Source organism: Rhineura floridana, chromosome 3, assembly GCF_030035675.1.
Source record: "Rhineura floridana isolate rRhiFlo1 chromosome 3, rRhiFlo1.hap2, whole genome shotgun sequence".
NCBI classification, from domain to species: domain Eukaryota; kingdom Metazoa; phylum Chordata; class Lepidosauria; order Squamata; family Rhineuridae; genus Rhineura; species Rhineura floridana.
The window spans coordinates 206,868,018-206,882,107 of NC_084482.1; the positions used below are offsets into that span (position 1 = coordinate 206,868,018).

Below are 14,090 nucleotides of genomic sequence, written 5' to 3' on the forward strand. Positions count from 1 at the left end.
TTCCTCGGGAACTCCTGCCTTTTGGGTGATGCGTAAATGACACGCGCAAACAGGCAATAGAGCTCGGTTGTTTTTAAAGCGCTGCATTGTTCTTCTTTTGCTTGTAATTGGATCATTAAATGATCAATGATTGGCTCCTGCCGGGAGAAAGGGCGGGATATAAATAATAATAAATATAAATATATTTAAGCTTTTGATATATACATGTAGAATAGTTAAGACTATATCTAATTAGACGATACTGAACTAGAGGGATCAGGGGTCTGGCTTGGGTTAAACCAGCTTCTTCATGTTCCTTTGTTCAGCTTTTATATATTAATTGTTTGTTCGTTTATTGCGGTCAAAGACCCATCATACAAAGGAATAAAATACAAAATACAAGGGTAGCATAAAATAGGATACAATAAATACAAATACTGTGTATCTAGATAGGATCAATGTGCTAAAGTCATGTAGTAGGTCATTCAGGACAAAGATTTTGACCGTTTAAGTTGGGCAGCATGAACAAATTTAGCAACAGACATAGTAAAAGTCCTGTTTGAGCCTGTGAAAAGATAGAGTAACAAACGATCAGAAGACTCATTAGGAAGCTTTTTTATGATAGGAGATAAATATTTAAAACGTTCAGAGGAATATAATGGGCAGACAAAAAAAAACATGTAAGAGCGTTTCGGTACCGCCCTCCTTACAGGGGCAGAGGCGTTGGTCATAAGCTATACCCTGGTATCTCCCTTCCAATAATGCTGAGGTTAAGCAATTAAATCTGGCCTTGGTGAATGCAAGTCGATATTTGGGAACAATAAGAAAATCCAAGTATGAGGCACAATTCAGAGGGTCAAAACTCAGGTTGAAGTGAATGGGAGAGCATACTTTGGATGCTGCAGCGGTTGAACTTTGGAGATCTATATCCCTAAGTCGGGCTCGAATGGTAGATTTAACCATTGCTTGAGCTTGGGAGGATAAGTATTATATGGAAAAGCCTAACCTGGGAAGTTTAGCATGAAATGTTTTCATCCATGTGGAAAGATAAGGATCTTTCCAAAGAGATGTTAGATAGCCAGGAGGGCATTCATAGGATAATTTGATCCAGTAATTGAACGCAAGAGACCATGCTTGACATTCAATCGAGGCTAGGCCAGATTCTAACCTGAGAGCTGCGTTCAGGACGCACCTTGGGACACCAAAAATTTGTCGTAAAAAATTAGAGAGTACTGATTCTACAGAGGAGTTATAAGCACAGATCCACAGTGGGGCACCGTATAAAAGTTGGGGAATAATCTTGGTTCTAAAAACCTGGATAGCAGCGGGAATATACTGCCCCCCTTTGGTGTAAAAATATCGAAGAATATCCTTTGCTGTGTTCCGGGCAGTCAAGACAGCCACATGAATATGGGGAGCCCAGGAGAGAGAAGAATGAAACGTAATGCCAAGGTATTTATAATGCGTAACCTGGGCAATTTGTTGGGCATTAATTGTCCACTCAGAAACAGAGGTGCGCTTTGAGAAAACTAGAATTTTGGTTTTAGAAAAATTTATAGTTAACTGATTATCAGAGCAGTAGGACATAAAAGCTCGAAATAGGCGTTTAAGGCCAACTTTGGAGATTGATAGGAGGGCAGCGTCATCTGCATATAGCAGAATGGGACATCTGTGTTCACTAGGTTTGGGGGGATGGAAGTCTGGGGAATGACACCTTATTTTCAAATCATTCAAGAAAAGGTTAAATAAAAGAGGAGCCAGGATACAACCCTGCCTAACCCCTTTTGTTGTGGAGATCGAATTTGTTAGGCCACCATCATGCCCACAATGAATACGGAGAGAAGTATGCAGATGCAGGCTAAAAATTAGGAAAAGAAGCCTTTTATCAGTTGCTGTTTTTGCAAGCTTAGCCCATAATTTGCCCCTTGGGATAGAATCGAAAGAAAGCAGATTTTAAGTCAATAAAGGCGACGTATAGGCCATTTCCCATTCGGTTCCTATATTTTTCTGCCAGATGGTTTAAAAGTACACAATGATCCAGCACAGATCTACCCCTCCTAAATCCTGCCTGTTCCCAACCCAGAATGTTATCCTCCTCTAACCAAGTGGACAATTTCCCTTTCAGGTAGCTAGCATAAAGTTTTCCTACTACCGAGAGAAGGCTGATTGGCCTGTAATTTGTGGGATCATCTCTTGGACCTTTTTTATATATAGGAATAACTATGGCTTCGAGCCACGCCTCAGGGAAATGGCCGGTATTATTTATCAGAGTGAATAGGTTAGCTAGTATGGGAGCCCACCAGTCTTGGTGACATTTCAAGAGCTCCGGGGGTATATTGTCACAACCCGGGGCCTTAGCAGATTTTAAGCCACCAATCAAATCAATTATTTCACTCTGGGAAACAGATGGCCAGACAGGGAGATTTTCAAAATCAAAAGAAAAGGGAGTATATCGGGTATCCTCATACATATCTGTGAAGTATTGTTCCCATACGTGGGAGGGAATATTGCATAGAGCGGGATTAGTGGACCTCAAGGTTCCAGAAACAAGAGACCAGAATGTTTTCGAATTTTTGGTCCTGGATGCATAAATTAAGGCCTTCCAGCCATCATGTACTGCTTGCCTCTTTTTAATGGGTATTAATGCCTTATATTTTCTTTTAATGGTAAAGTACTCGGAAGGAAGGGTACTAGCATTTTGTTGGCGATATTGTAGATAGGTCTGTCTTAATTGTCTCTTAACAGCTAGACAGTCTTTATCAAACCATCTAGGAGGACCTAATCTTAAGTTTGTTCTAGAAGAGGAGGAATTGGGGACTAAGAAGGAATTTAGAGTCACAGTCAGGATATCGTAGACATTTAGGGCCGTTTGGAGGTTGGAAGCCTTCACTAATTGTTCTTGAATGGCCAAAGCAGAAGGGGAGGAGATAAAGGCTGCAACCATAGAAGCTACACGTGGAGACCAAATGGATCTCTTATATATGAAATACGCTGAATTGGCTGCTGGATTGTACTCCATATCTAGGCGGCTCTTCTCTTTTAATTGAATTGAAAGGGTTAGAGGGAGATGATCACTATCTTGTCTCTTGCCCACAAGGAAATTAATTGTTGAATTTAATAGCTGATGGGAAATTAGCGCATAATCGGTTACACTTCCTCTACTAGAGATGTAAGTGTATTTGGCGCAGGTATCCAGTAGATTAAGGGCATTAAGGATAATAAGATTACAGCTTCCAGCTAGGCAGGTTAGACAGATTCCCGGATAATTAACCCTAAGGTCCTTAGAGGCCCTATCATGGGCAGGGACATAGTGTTCATTATCCTCACCCCCCCCCACAGTTTCGATGCAAAAAGTGTAGCATTATTAGGTCCAATCCTGGCGTTAAAATCTCCCATGATGATTAATAGGGCTTTGGGAAACCAGGACTCAAGTTCTGGTATATAGCTGTCTAGATCGTCCCATAATTGATCGGTGTATTCCCTTGATGAACATGGAGGCATATAAACATTAATTAAGAGAAGAGATAATGTATGAAACGTCAACAGGACAGCCATAGCAGCATTATTGCACGGATGGAGGCTTCTGAAATGTGCAGTCAATGTAGTAGAGAGTAGTATTGCCATACTTCCTTTTGCTCTATCTTTCCGTTTACCCAGAGATGGAACTGCTGGTAAATCAATAGAGGAAAAGCCATCTAGGAATAAGTTATGGGTAGACCAGGTCTCCTGGAGGAAAATTATATTGTGTTCATTCAGGTAAGTGCTCAGTTCTAGATTGTTTTGCTTGGCATTCCAGCCTGCTATGTTCCACGATAGGAGATGTAGTGCAGGCTTTGACAACAAGGCGTTCCGACGTATGCAGAAGGATGTTGCGGAAGAGGCTGTTATAGATCCATGTGTAGAGTTTATTAAAGAAGGAGAATGTCAATGTAACTTGCTGATCCGATTTAAGGAGCCTGTAACATCCACAAAGATTGCACCAGATATCTTAGTGGGAACTACATATGTATTCACCGGTTGTATTGGCTTAACTGGAGAAAGGTCAGATTCAGATGGGGAAGTAAAAGAATATTTTTCCGACGGAGTTGCATCAGGTTTCATAGCAGCTAGTCGTTGTATTAGCTGGTATAGCTTATTGATAATCATTGATCGCTCAGTATCAGCTAAATGGCAATATAGTTCCGTAAGCTGGAGCTCCTCAGGCTCCAATTCCTGCATTAAAGCTGACAGGGCTTGTGTCCCACTAGGGAGAACAGAGGATCGAGTTGACGTTGCAGGACTGAGCTGTAGAGGATTCCGTTGGGGGACATGAGTTAGAGTCATCCCTAGTTCAGAAGTAGTCGATCTGGGGGATTGTGAAGTGTAGAACACCAACGGTGAAAGAGGGGCAGTATTAATGTAATAACGCTGTATTACTAAGCCCCTTTTCTTAAGATTCTCCCTTACATGATAGATCTGACTGGCGATAGATGAAGAGTGAAAGGTGACAATCAGACGCCAGGATTGATGGATATGTTAGCCATAGACTTGATATAGTTTGTGCGATGTAGTGCAGAGAGAGATTGGCCAAAACAGTTATCCAAAAATGGAATATTCGGGAAGGATAAAACTACCAATTTTTTGGATTGTAGTACAGGGTTCCAGGGGAGAAATTGAGTTTTAGCAAAGGATGGCCTTGTATCCGGTGGAGTCGTCAGTGATAAAAGGCTTTCTTCCAAAGCCCTATTTATAGAGTCATTTCTGGAAGTTTGGCTCTCTTGATTTAGAGACATACCCTTTTTTTGTAAGGGACTGTTATTAGGTTTTATAGGGCATTGCTCCCTCAGGGTGTCACTCAACGTCTGGGTATCCAGCAGCTTAAACAGAGGCTTAAAGTTCATTTTCCTATCAGGACTAGGTTTAGAGTTCTTAATATTCTTTGATTTCTTTGTTTGCTTCTGCCTCCCAATACCTGAGGAGTTTTTCTTCGAAGGCTTATTCTTATTCTTGCCAGCTCCTCCTAAGGTCAACTTCTGTTGAACACAAGTAGGTGGAGACGTTATCAAGGTTCCATGATCAAAAGTACTCTTAAGAAGGTGAGGCCCGAGTGCCTGCACCAGCGTGGTAAGTAAGTTACTAGTTTCTGTGATATACGTTTTAACTAGGCTCAGTTCTTCGAACAAGAGAGTTTGCCAGCCCGGACCGGGAGTCCTAGGAGCGGCGGGAGATGGAGAGATTGAGTAATTTGCCTCTAGTCTCGTCTCAGGTAGGGACATTGGTTGCCTCTGGGGTTCATGATATGAGTCGATAGTAATTACCTCCGAAGGAGGCCCACCATTCACTGAATTTAAGATACAGTTGAAGCCAGCATCTAACAGCTCCTCAGCCAGACTTAGCAGCTGTATTAGCAGCATATGCTTTTATTGAGAAGGGTTGATCTAAAGTCCATTCATGTGATATTTCTGGCAGAGGGTTCACTTCCTGCCCACTTTGGGGCTGTGATGGAGGTTGCGATGAGTCATGAATGTATGGAAAGAAGCTCGTGATTTTGGATTGAAGGTTACTTGTCAAAACATCACCCTCAGTATCTATTCCCAGCTCCTGATATCGCCTCCTTGTTAGAACCATTTAGATACACAAATTAAAAATAAAATATAAAAGGTAGGTTTCGTTTTCAATTCCAAGGAGTGTCTCGGAAGCTTTGCACTTGATGTTTATTTCACGCAGACTATATAGTGCATTTATTTAAGTTCTGCACTCGGGTCGTTTTCGCCTTGCATTTAAAGTCGTAAACAGGAGTGATTAATGGCTGAGTCTACAGCCGGAGATTAATGGCGTTCGACTCCTTCAGTTTGCAGCTGTCTTTAATAAGCAGCGTCCCGTATATAAAATGTTCTAGTGCTGTACAGGCTTACGGCTTGCAGTCGAGTACTCAAGGGAGTTAAATTTTAAAAAACGAAGGCTAATTACAAGTTGTTAAAAGCAAAAGACCGAGAACGCATATAAGTGTGTCTTACTGGAACAGAGGTAGCCGGAAGTCCCTTTGATATATTAAAAATGAGAGGATTATTGGAATAATCTGACCGGTGGCAACCCTCCTCAGCTCCCCCCCCCCCGAATTAAGGTCGCCTCTGACTTTAACAAATCACAATATGTGGCCCTGCCCTCATGCTTTTTAAAGTAGGCTGGCAGACAAAATGTTTAGCAAATGAAGCTTTCCCTGGAACGGATGGGAAAGGTTTTGGGTTCTTTAAGACAACCACAATGCTTTTTAGTCATTTCCTAGCCGTGGCCTGGGACTTGGCACATGCTGCAAGACTGTACATGATGGCTTTGTTCTGAGCATTGAGTGAGTCATTCTGGTGACCAGGGAAACCCACCATAGTGTCAACCATAGTGTATCTGTAATCTATCTATATATGTAGATATGATCTATCTGCCCATCAGAATATAAACAGGAATTTGTAGTCTCTCCCCCTTACTCAGATCATCTCTCATTAAATCATCCACTTGCCTTTCAGGCCAATAGGAAACCAGTTGCCGGAAGCCTCAGGAGGGGAGAGTGTTCTTGCAGTCGGGTCCTGCTTGCGGGCTTCCCCCAGGCACCTGGTTGGCCACTGTGAGAACAGGATGCTGGACTAGATGGGCCACTGGCCTGATCCAGCAGGCTCTTCTTATGTTCTTAAGCCCCCTCTCCTCCCTCCTTGAGTTACAGTTCTTCAAAATATTGGGTAGTTTCTTCTATGGTGGTGGTGGCCTTCCATGAAAGGAGCTGGAGAAGAAGACCCCTAAAGAACAGCTTGGTCCTTTCTGCACTCAGCAAGTGAATGTATCTGATTGTCAACAGCACCTCAAGAGGGACCTTGTGGGGGAGACATGGGGGTGGGTGGAAGAGAACAATCTCAAGCTGAGAGGGAGACAAGGCTGGCTTTTGGGGCCTGACATCCAATGGAAGTAGTGGGAGGAGAAGTGGTAGTCAGGCAGGAAGGTGTGTCCTTTTAAAAAAATCATTTTAAAAGAATGATGATTTTAAGTAAACAGTTGGGAGGTGAGATGGAAAGGCCAGGAGCGGCTGAGGATCTTTTTTTTGGGGTGGGGAGAAACAGCCTACCAAGTAAAGGGCAATATAGAAGAAAAAGCAGGTTTGCTGATTATAGAAGGGGAAAAGGGAATGCAGGCAGGATGGTCTTATCTATTAAATGGCCTTGTAGTTAGGTCAGCTGAGATAATGCCGGAAGCTTAAACTAGAGGGCTGGTGGAGTTCAGGTGGGCCAGTGTAGGATGCAGCAAGAGTTAAGTTGTAGTTAATTTTAAGCTTGCATATTCTTCTGAGTAAAGTTTAAAAGTTCGTGTGGAATACTCATATTCTATTTTTCCATATAATCGTTCTCTACCGTTCCTTATCTTTTCCTTCGCAGGGATTTCTGTTAGATTTTATTGTACTTGTACCTTGCGTAAGCTGAAATGCATTCACTGGTCTTCTGCTGATGTGTTTAAAACAAATGTCTCCAAACATATTTTAGCCTCTTGGGTACTGTGTGGTCACTCTTGGGGCAATTTAAGAATTTTGATGCGAGGGTTCAGCCAAATAGGGCCGTGTGCTAATTAGGTAATAAGTGAGCCACCTCTTCATCGTTTGCAGGCTATGAAATGGCATCCGAGCAACATTAAGGATCCTCCCCCCTTTACCCTGGAGAGGAAACATCTATCATGCAGCTGGCTCAGGTACGGGAAAATAATTGGGGAGACGGTTCCCTGTCTCTTACCTTTGTGCTTCTGGGGCTCCCTCTGAGGGAGGCTGTATTCTTCCAATAGAATTGGAAGGGGCTTATAAGGCTATTGAGCCCAACCCCCTGCTCAGTGCAAGAAGCCATCTGAAAGCACACCTGACAGGTAGCTGTCCAATGCCTCCAGTTTTGGAGAGCCCACCACCTCCCTAGATCGTTGGTTGCATTGTCATACTGCTCTAACAGTTAGGATGTTTTCCTGATGTTCAGACAAAAACAGCCTTCTCGTAATTTGAGCCCATTGTTCTGTGTCCTGCACTCTGGGATGATCGAGAAGAGATCCCAGCTCTCCTCTATATGGCAACCTTTCAGGTACTTGAAGAGTGCTATCTATCTCCTCTGTCTTCACTTCTCAAGGCTAAACATGCCCAGTTCTTTCAGTCTCTTCTCACAGGGCTTTGTTTGTCGTCATCTTTGTTTCCTACATCTGAACCTGTTCTAGTTTGTCTGCATCATTCTTAAAGTGTGGTGTTCAGAACTGGACGCAGTGCTCAAGATGAGGTCTAACCAGTGCTGAATAGAGGGGAACTAGTACTTCATGCGATTTGGAAACTATACTTCTGTTAATGCAGCCTAATACAGCATTTGTCTTTGTTTTTGTTACGTGCCTTTAAGTCAGTTATGACTTATGGTGACCCTATGAATCAGTGACCTCCAAGAGCATCTGTCATGGACCACCATGTTCAGATCTTGTAAGTTCAAGTCTGTGGCTTCCTTTATGGAATCAATCCATCTCTTGTTTGGCCTTCCTCTTTTTCTACTCCCTTCTGTTTTCCCCAGCATTATTGTCTTTTCTAGTGAATCATGTCTTCTCATTATGTTTCCAAAGTATGATAACCTTAGTTTCAACATTTTAGCTTTAAGTGATAGTTCTGGTTTAATTTGATCCAACACCCAATTATTTCTCTTTTTCACAGTCCATGGTATGCGCAAAGCTCTCCTCCAGCACCACATTTCAAATGAGTTGAGTTTTCTCCTATCCACCTTTTTCACTGTCCAACTTTCACATCCATACATAGAGATCGGGAATACCATGATCCTGACTTTAGTGTTCAGTGATACATCTTTGCATTTGAGGACCTTTTCTAGTTCTCTCATAGCTGCCCTCCCCAGTCCTAGCCTTCTTCTGGTTTCTTGACTATTGTCTCCATTTTGGTTAAGGACTGTGCCGAGGTATTGATAATCCTTGACAAGTTCCATGTCCTCATTGGCAACTTTAAAGTTACATAAATCTTCTGTTGTCATTACTTTAGTCTTTTTGACGTTTACCTGTAGTCCTGCTTTTGTGCTTTCCTCTTTAACTTTCATCAGCATTCTTTTCAATTCATTACTGGTTTCTGGTATCGTCTGCATATCTTAAATGATTGATATTTCTCCCTCCAATTTTCACACCTTCATCTCGGTCCAATCTGGCTTTCCATATGATATGTTCTGCGTATAGATTAAACAAATAGGTCTAACCAGTGCCAAATAGAGGAGAACCAATACTTAACCCGATTTGGAAACTATACTTCTGTTAACGTTTTCTGCATCCACATCGCACTGTTGGCTCATATTCACCTTGTGATCAACAAAAATCGCAAGATCCTTCTCCCACGTAGTATTGCTGAGCCAAGTATCCCCCATCTTATAACTGTGCATTTGGTTTCTTTTTCCTAGATGTAGAACTTTCCAGTTATGTCTGTTAAATTTCATTCTGTTGTTTTCAGCCCAATGCTCCAGCCTATCAAGGTCCCATTAAATTTTGCTTCTGTCTTCCAGGGTATTAGCTATCCCTCCCAATTTTGTATCATCTGCAAATTTGATAAGCATTCCCTGCAACTTCTCGCCAAATCATTAATAAAAATGTTAAAGACTACTGGGTCCAGGACCGAGCTCTGCGATACCCTGCTCGTTACCTCCCCCCAGTTTGAGAAGCACTTTTCAAGTATGATTCTGTAGCCAACTGTGGATCCATCTGATAGTTGTTCCATCCAGCCCACATTTAGCTAGCTTGCTAATCAGAATATAGGCATTTTGTCAAAAGCTTTGCCGTAGTTGAGAAAATTATGTCCACAGCATTCCCACAGTCTACCAGGGAGGTTACCTGATCAAAAAATGAGATATTAGTCTGGCAGGATTTGTTTTTGATAAATCCATGTTGGCTTCTAGCAATGACTGCATTGTTTTCAAGGAGCTTACAAGATTGACCACTTTATAATCTGCACCAGAATTTTCCCAGGGATTGATGTCAGACTGACTGGTCTGTAGTTCCCAGGTTCCTCCTCTTTGCTTTTTTTTAAAGATAGGGACAACATTAGCCCTTCTCCCAGCTCTTCCCCCATTCTTCATAATTCCGCCAAGACAGTGCTTCTGAGAGTTTTTTGGCTAGTTCCTTCATTATTCTAGGATGCAGTTCATTGGGCCCTGGAGATTTGGACCCATTCAAAGTAATTAGGTATTCCTTGACGATTGTCAATCTCAAGTTGCAATCCTGCCCCTTCAACTTGTACTTCACATTTGTCAGGAGGGTCATAGACCATCTTTTGGGAGAAGACTGAGCCAAAGCAGGAGTTGCGTAGTTCTGCTTTGACTTTGTCATTTTGCCATCCTCACTGAGTAGGTGAACCATCATTTATTTTTTCTGTCTTTTACTATGTATGTACCTGAAGAAAGCTTTTTTGTTACTTTTGTCATCCCTCACTAACCTCAGCTTGGTCTCAGCTTTATACTTCCTAACGCCATCCCTGCAATTCTGTGCTTACCCTAATGCCATCCCTGCAACTCTGTGCTTACTTGTACTCTTCCTTTGTGGCCTGGCCTTCCTTCCACTTCCTATGTGTCCTTTTTGTTTTCAGGACATCCCTAAGCTTTTTGTGGTCTTTTTGTGGTCTTCCACCTTCTTTCCTCGTGGGAATTGATTGCAATGGTGCCTTCAGAATTTCCATTTTTGGAAACTCCTACCCATCTTGGGCTCCTTTTCTCTTTAGGTTTGCTTGCCATGGGACCTTTTCAGTCGGCTTTTCTGAAGACCAGGGTACGTGTATGGCTGTACGCTCAGCTTTTGCTTCCTTTAAAATCAAGTTCTTCAGCCAGTTCCTTCAATACTCTAGGATGCAGTTCGTTGGGCCCTGATTTGAACTCGTTCAAAGTGATTAGGTATTCCTTAAGCATTTGTCCATCAGTTTCATGCTGTAATCCTGTCCCTTCAACCTCATGTTTCCCAGGAGGGTCACAGACCCTCTTTTGGGAGAAGACTGAGCCAAAGTAGGAATTGAGCACTTCTGCCTTTTCTTTGTCGTCTGTTATCATTTTGCCATCTTCATTGAGTAGCTGTACCACCGTTTCTTTTCTCTGTGTTTTGATATACCTGAAGAAAGCTTTTTTGCTTTTGGTATCGGTTGCTAATCTCAACTCGTTCTTAGCTTTAGCCTTCCTGACGCCATCTCTTCAGTTCCATGCTACCTGTCTGTACTCTTCCTTTGTGGTGTGGCTTTCCTTTCACTTCCTACATGTGTCCTTTTTTGTTTTCAGGTCATCTCTAAGTTTTAAATTAAACCACATTGGCTTCTTCTGCTGTCTTCCACCTTCTCTCCTTGTTGGAATTGGTTGCAATTGTGCCTTCAGAATTTCCTTTTTTAGAAACTCCTATCCATCTTGGGCTCCTTTTCTCATTAGAGTTGCTTGCCATGGGACCTTGCTTATCATTGTTCTGAGTTGATTAAGTTGGCTTTTCTGAAGACCAGGGTACATGTATAGCTGTAAACTCAGCTTTTGCTTCCTTTAAGATCAAAACCTCAAGTATAGCGTGGTCACTATCCCCCAGAGTTCCTGTAACTGCCACTTCACCCACTAAGTCATCTCAGTTGGTTAGAATGAAGTCAAGGATAGCCGATCCTCCAGTTTCTTCCTCCACTTTCTATAGAAGAAAGTTACTGGAAACATAAGGTAGGAATTTCTTGGAAGAGCTGTGTTTAGCGAAATTTGTCTCCCAATAGATACCGGGGTAATTGAAGTCTCCCATTACCTCTACATCATGCCTCCTTGAAACATTTTGTTGTTGTAATGTGCCTTCCAAGTCGATTACGATTTATGGCGACCCTATGAATCAGTAACCTGCAATAGCATCTGTCATGAACCACCCTGTTCAGATCTTGTAAGTTCAGGTCTGTGGCTTCCTTTACGGAATCAATCCATCTCTTGTTTGGCCTTCCTCTTCTTCTACTCCCTTCTGATTTTCCCAGCATTATTGTCTTTTCTAGTGACTCAGGTCTTCTCATGATGTGTCCAAAGTATGATAATCTCAGTTTCATCATTTTAGCTTCTAGTGAGAGTTCTGGTTTAATTTGTTCTAACACCCAATTATTGGTCTTTTCGCACTCCATGGTGTGCGCAAAGGTCAACACCACATTTCAGGCGAGTTGATTTTTCTCTTACCCACTTTTTTCACTGTCCAATTTTCACATCCATACATAGGAAACGGGAATACCATGGTCTGAATGATCCTGACTTTGGTGTTCAGTGATACATCTTTGCATTCGAGGACCTTTTCTGGTTCTCTCATAGCTGCCCTCCCCAGTCCTAGCCTTCTTCTGGTTTCTTGACTATTGTCTCCATTTTGGTTAAGAACTGTGCCGAGGTATTGATAATCCTTGACAAGTTCAGTGTCCTCATTGTCAACTTTAAAGTTACATAAATCTTCTGTTGTCAGTACTTTAGTCTTTTTGACGTTTAGCTGTAGTCCTGCTTTTGTGCTTTCCTCTTTAACTTTCATCAGCATTCTTTTCAATTCATTACTGGTTTCTGCTAATAGTATGGTTTCGTCCGCATATCTTAAATTATTGATATTTCTCCCTCCAATTTTCACACCTCCTTCATCTTGGTCCAATCCCACTTTCCGTATGATATGTTCTGCATACAGAGTAAACAAATAGGGTGATAAAATACATCCCTGTCTCACACCCTTTCCGATTGGGAACCAGAGTATAGGTTGCGCATCAGGACAATCAGATGCTGGCACCCCCATTTCTTTTATTTTATTATTTATTTATTTATTAAATTTATATACCGCCCGACTAGCAATAGCTGTCTGGGCGGTGAACATAAACAGCATAAAAATACAATAAATAACAAAACAATACTAAAATACAAGCAACAATCCAACACAATAAACATTTTTAAAATTAAATCAGTGTAACTTTAAAGCATTCCATAGTTTTTCATGATCTACACAGTCAACAGGCTTTGCTTTAATCTGTAAAGCACAGGGTGATTTTCTTCTGAAATCCCTTGGTCCGTTCCATTATCCAATGTATGTTCGCATTATGATCTCTGGTGCCTCTTCCGTTCCTTAATCCAGCTTGGACATCTGGCATTTCTCGCTCCATATATGGTAAGAGCCTTTGTTGTAAAATCTTGAGCATTACTTTACTTGCATGGGATATTAAGGCAATAGTTTGATAATTACTGCATTCCCTGGGATCCCCTTTCTTTGGAATTGGGATATATATTGAACGCTTCCAGTCTGTGGGCCATTGTTTAGTTTTCCATATTTCTTGCCAAATTTTTGTCAACATTTGGACAGATTCAGTCTCAGTAGATTGTAGCAACTCCATTGGTATGCCATCTATTCCTGGTGATTTGTTTCTTCCAAGTATTTTAAGAGCAGCTTTTACCTCACTTTCTAAAATTTCTGGTTCTTCATCATATGGTTCCTCTGTGAATGAATCTCTCATCCTTGCATCTTTTTTATAGAGTTCTTCAGTGTATTGCTTCTATCTTCTTTTTATTTCATGTCAGTCAGTCAGGGTCTTGTTCTTCCCTTTTTGTTGTCCTCTTCTATTTCTATACAATAACTATTGTAATCGTTTTCTTTGTCTCTACATACTAGTCGCTGTATTGTTGCATTTAGGGTTCTGACCTCCTTTTGCTTTTGCTTTCCTTCTCTCTTTAACCATTTTAAGAGTTTATTCAGTCATCCATTGAGGTCTTTCTCTCTTTTTAACTAGAGGTATTGTCTTTTTCCATTCTTCCCTGATCATGTTTCTGACTTCAGTCCATAGTTCTTCTGGTTCTCTGTCAGCTAAGTTTAAAGCCTCAAATATGTTCCTTATTTGATCTTTGTATTCTTCTGGGATGTTATTTAAATTGTATTTTGGCATTATGATCGCTTTGTTGTTCTTCTTTAGCTTTACTCTGATTTTCAATACGACCAGTTCATGATCTGTACCGCAGTCTGCTCCTTGATAAGCACTCTTTGAGTATGATTCTGGAGCCAACTGTGTGGATCCACCTGACAGTTGTTCCATCCAGCCCACAGTTAGCTAGCTTGCTACTCAGAACGTCATGGGGCACTTTGTCAAAAGC

At 41.6% G+C, this 14,090-nt stretch overlaps 1 protein-coding gene and 1 pseudogene across 1 annotated transcript in view; both read left to right on the plus strand.

Moving 5' to 3' along the window:
• The window catches only part of LOC133381332 (zinc finger protein 91-like), a 42,018-nt pseudogene that overhangs the window by 22,977 nt on the left and 4,951 nt on the right, over positions 1 to 14,090 (plus strand).
• LOC133381304 (zinc finger protein 883-like) overlaps positions 1 to 14,090 on the plus strand; it is a 52,369-nt gene that overhangs the window by 285 nt on the left and 37,994 nt on the right. The window lies entirely within an intron of this gene.